The following is a 6,000-nucleotide window of genomic DNA, read 5'->3' as shown; positions in this document are numbered from 1 at the left end:
AATGTTATGTGGTATGTATAATGTTACCATATATAAAATTAAACTATAAAATATAAATGTATTAGAGAATGATACAATTTGAAAAACTTTTATAGATAATAAATAATTCTTAAATTTTAAAAATTACTACTTCAAAAAAAATTCACGGGACGGGTAAAGAAATTATATAACGGGTTTTATTTTGGAATAGGGTTATATGGTGGATGTATTTGAATCAATATTTATAAAATTTTAAAATATTATTAATCTGTTGTTTTAATAAGGGTTAAAACTTCAGTTTTTTTAACAATTGTCTCATGGTTTCATGGTATAGCGTTACTTATTAACAATTATAAACTGTAAAATATAAATATTTTTTAAAAATAAAATTTGTAAGTTTTAATATATGTTACCTTTAAAAAATAAATCGTGCCGCGGTATACCGCGGGTTAAAATCTAGTTCATTTCATTTTGCAATACAATTTAACTATCTATTTCATCATAATATACTGAATTTTTATTTTATACACTTCATCTTAATAAAAATTGCTAGATTTTTATATTTACGTAATATGTGTATCTGATCAAATTATATCTTAATTAATATTAAAAATAAATAACAAATAATCAAAGCTTTTTCTTTTCTTTTTCTAATTGCTCTTATTTTTTTCCCTTCTTTATTTCCTCCAACATCCAGCCGAGTCTCGCCGACAACAACTCTAGTATGTGTCCATCGCCGTTCATAATTCTTAATTTGCCTCGATCACTATATATTCCTTGAATCTGAATATCACATGCTATTTTAGAAAACCATTTTGATTCAAATTATTTTTCTAAAAAAATATAAACGGCATGATATGTTTCCAACATACGATAAAAGAATGTAATTTTTATATGATTCATTTCTTTTTTAAATCACCATATCACCACCTTTGTAACCATCCACCATCACCATTATCACCTCCATAACAATCACATGCTACTCATATTTCTTTTAGTATGATATGATTTTACTAAATGATATTTTTGGTTGTCTCTTTCGTTGTCAAATTTTCAATAATGATTTTTTTTTTTAGATTTTGGGTTATTATTATTTACTTCATTTATTTTCTCTAAATTACAATACTCGTTGTATGTTTGTCTTTTGTATGAGGGCTATTTTGAATTCTTACATTTCAAATTTTTTTGACTCATGAGTATATTTTTATAATTATTTTTGAGTAAAGGTTAGTTACTAATACTATCCAAAAAATAATTTGTGATCCAACAAAAGGAAACATTATACAAATAAAATGAAGTTAAAGCAATGATGGTGTTCTTAAAGAAATTAATTTGTTTGGCGAGAAATTATGAGGTAATCTATATGTTTATATTGAAGTGAGTATTTACAATCCTTTTTCGTATATGATTAATAAGTGATTGTATAATTTTCTTAATCTTTTTTCTATTTTAAATCTTTATTTCTTGTACACTTATTAAATTATAATTTCTATTTGTTTTATGAAAAATATACATATAATTTTTTTATATACGTATAGTTTTCTTATAATATTTTATTTTTATTTGTAGAACTGTTTATATTTATAATTCAGTTATAATTATCATTTTCAACTTTTAATTGTTAAAAACAAAATTTTCGTTTCCTACTGGGCAAAACTCTTATGGTTTTCCTAATAGCTTTGTTTTTTTACATTTTAAAATCTGTCTAGATATATATTTTTCTTATAATTATATTTTTATTTTTTTTTAAATTATTAAAAAGGAAAAGTTTTTTGAACATGTGGCAAAATCTTAGATCAATAGATTTGACACTTGTCACAGTCAGGTGAATTGCTAACTTTGAAAACTATACTTTATATAATAATTTTTTTTAATTTGATTCGTAATCTAATAAAATATTAGAGAAAACATGTGATCAACTAACTATTATTAAATTATAGTTTAATTAATATGATTTCTAAATCGAATAAATTATTAGGAAGCCATGTGATTCTGTGAGAGTGAGTGATTCCATGATTCCAAAAAAATATCTTATCTATCTTTTATTTGAACATTTAATTTCCAAAAAATATCTTATTTATTTTTTATTTGAACAAAATATCTTATCTATCTTTTATTTGAACATTTAATTTCCAAAAATATCTTATCTATCTTTTATTTGAACATTTAATTTATAATTTTTCTGGTTGGAAGAAAAATATTTCATTTATTTAGTTTAAAATACTCCATATTTATACTGTTTGTAGATTCAAATCCGCTACTTAACGACCATGAAAGAATTATGGTAGCTTTTTCTCTGGAATGTTTTCCAGTTTTTTCCTTTTTCTTTTAGTAGGCTAAACAACTAATTTATTATTTTTTCTGTGAAACAACAACTAATTTATTATGCTACCTTAACAATTAAATCTGAACTTTAAACATAGAAACATGGCTCAAACTGAACACCTTAAAGAAGGAGACTCAAAGAATTACGCCACCACAACAAAAAAACATGACGAAATTGTACATTTTCTACCATTTTCATACGATATTTAATTTGGTTTAAATTCTTAGCAAGTGAAGTTCCAAGGATGGTTGGGTCGATCGAGCTTCTATTGGTTTTAGTGGTGTTTTTTAAGGTGGAAGCCTTCGATGGGAAGATACTTTTATTAAAGGTTCTTAAAGATAAAGATCTTGGAGATCTCAAACAAAGCATGTTGAAGTGTCTAAAAGAGATGAAGAAGATAAAATAATAATTTGTTTTTAAATTTCTATGTAGATACATAATCTAATTAAATATCATAAATTATAATTATGTAAATTTATATATAATGTATTAAAATATGTTTTTCATTATTGTTTAGAAGAGATTATTATTAGAATTCATCAATAGCTTTTATTTATCAGACGATGTTATGTCTTATAGCACTGTCAACATATTTATAATAACAGTAGCCAAAATATTTAATAACTTTTAAACTTCTGAATATACAAACTTTTTATATTGATAGTCTTATAGATTACTAAAAAAGACGAATACTATAATCATCAATTATAAATTTGAATTTAAATTGTTTGTGTAAGTGAATTCGACTGTAATCTTCATTACTTGCTGCCAAAAGATTTTTCTCCAAAATATTAAATTTTCAAGTCTAATAAGAGTACAAAATTTACAACATCCAAAAAATTAATCTTATTGAAACAGAGAGATAGGAATCTTAGATTCCTTACCAGAGGATCTATTGGCGATAATACTCGCCAAATTACCAATAAAGATTTTCACAACTTTCAAACTTGTTTGCAAAGCAATGGGAATCGATCGTGGATTTTCCATATGCACCAAAACTTACATACTTCATTATGGTCGCTCATGTTTGGGGAGGAATAGGAGAAGAAGTCATAGCTCACTACAGATTTAACAATTGAACATAATCTATGTGACCAATGTTGATAGAAGTCTAGGGCATAAGCTATGTGTTTGGAGGCTAGAGAGCGAAATTTAAATCTAAAACCTAAGGGCGCTTGCTAAATGGTCCTAGGCAACAATGTCAAAAACTTGTTATGGATAAAAAAATTACACATAAAAATAATAATGATTCACTAGACAGATGTATATAGAAAACATGTCTATATATAATTATGCAATATCTATTAAGTTTTTAAAATTGTAATAATCTTTGAATATTAATCGGTACAAACAACAGAACAAGTTTTCTAATTGTTGCTATCGGAAAAAGAATTCTCAAACTAAGTATACTCCCGCTCTGAGAACAACAAATTCTCAAAAGAATTCTCAACTAGTGTAGTATGATGAAATATTTGATCAAGCCAAACAAGGTTTGTAATCAAAAGTCTGTCAGTTGGGCATTGACGTACTTGGTTTACCTGGTAGTCAGAAAGGCAGGCGGTCTGATTATCCCTTGGCATTAGTCGGAAGGCATTCCAAACTCGGACCAGAGAGTGTGGTAGTCCAATTCTACCCGAATCGGGAGAAGTCCACTCTGTAGTACTTCGGTGCGTTTCTACCGAAGCTGACCAGATTAGCCAATAGGGTATATCAAAAAAAAAAAAAAAGTAAATTTATCTTCTTTTTTTTGAAGCAAGAACTTTTTAAAAATGGATTTGCAAAACAGAGAATAAATTTGTTGTTAGCAAAAAAAAAAAAAAGAGAGAGAATAATTCTGATTGTTCCTAAAATACAAGCTTATTGTCATCACTTCTCACTTATTCAAGGTGTTACAAACTCTGATTGATTAAGCCATAATTTATATTGAACGAGATACCGTCAAGAGGATTATACAGAGAAATGGTATGGCTCCAATGATTTCAACGAAACAGTAACATGTGGCAGGCAGACTTAAAAGAAGCGACAACCCTATATATTAAGAAGCTTGGATAAAAGAAAGAGAAAAATAAAGGACTATCTGATTCATAGACACAACAAGTCTATCTCAACCATGTTCATTTATCTCTCAAACTCCTTGGCTTATGTTTTACATATCTGGGGTTAGATTTTGCGTTAATACGAATAATCGTGAGCACCCTGTTTGACGAATTTAGACAACGCTTCGTGAAAAATCTCACCTTCTGATGGCCCAAATCGTACCCACAATTCGTGCATAAACGTTTCCCCTTCCACCAAGGGTTTCCTTCCACTGTGAGATGATACGATGCAAAAGCTCACAAGTTGTTCCCTTGATGTCTAATGAAAGGTGATATATTAGTTTAAGTTTTCTCAACCACTCCGTGGGATCACCGCCATCAAACCGAGGGTAATCGAGCTTGATATGTTGGTAGTTGTGAGCTGGTGTGATGAACGACGGTGCTGCATCCTCTCTCCGCCCCAATTGTAAGCAGTAAGCGCGCCATTCCGAATGTGCGTCATCATGTCCGTTAGCCGGGTATAGAGTTTTCTATTGATTGTTGGATTCCTCAAGTCTTCAGAATTTTTTGGCGTTTGCCTCTTCCATGCTACAAATGTAACACCCATCCCGTCTTACAGTGAAAAACAACATGTTATTCAAATGGTCCCGCCAAAACACATATTTTTTAATGCAGAGAACAAGAACTTTCTGTAGATCAATGGTTTACGAGAAAGACTTGTTGCTATGAACTCTTGGTTTCTTGCAAAGAAAGCAAAGGAAGTTCGTAGACTTTGATAAAAGGTAAAACCCTTATTCTTTATTGATCAAAAACTGAATATTGCAAACCCCAATTGGATCCTTATATAAGGACGAGTACGAAATAAGAAGAAGAATGTAAAACTTCCTTTTTGCTCATCAAGGTAGAAAAGGCAAAAGAGATCAAAACCAAAATCGACTAAGAAAACCACATCTCATAAAGCTTATCAAGCTAAGGGAAAAGATAAAAAGAGCGAACACAATGGCGAAATTCTAATCACACTCAACAATCAATGCATAGCATGGAAGGAGACTCCACGTTCTCAAACATACGTATAACAACATAAGTTTTTAAAAATATTCAATCATAAATTCATTCAACAATAACGCTAAATAGAAATTTCATCGGCGTAGTGTGGCATGAAACCAATCTCAAGCTCGTCCAATCACCAGACACAATACCAATCTCACGCTCGCCCATTACCATGCACAAAAAAAATCTCAGGTTCGTACAATCACATCCAGGTACGAAACCAATCTCAGGTTCACCCATCACGATACGCAAAACCAATCTCAGGTCCGTAGCCCCAACACATTAACTCAAAGTATATCATCATGTTATATATAAAGTCTTCCTATATTACATCATATCATCGTTCAATGTCACACACTATCAATAAAGAACATACAAACAAGTACATAGTTTCCAAACCTATACAAGCAATTCATGAAGAACATGCTTAGAAAATAATCATTGTGTTTCCGTGATTATCACCCTCACCTTCAGCTCATCCAAGTTCATTTACCAACCAAACAATAGATCTTATCATAATTTGCTCTATATCAAACATTTTTAGAAACGCAAAAATAAATCAGAAACTAACTGTTTATAACAGAATCCCACCATTGAATATGTAGCCTG

This window comes from Arabidopsis thaliana, chromosome 3 (assembly GCF_000001735.4).
Source record: "Arabidopsis thaliana chromosome 3, partial sequence".
In the NCBI taxonomy this organism is placed as follows: Eukaryota; Viridiplantae; Streptophyta; class Magnoliopsida; order Brassicales; family Brassicaceae; genus Arabidopsis; species Arabidopsis thaliana.
Note: the sequence above shows the minus strand (reverse complement) of the source record.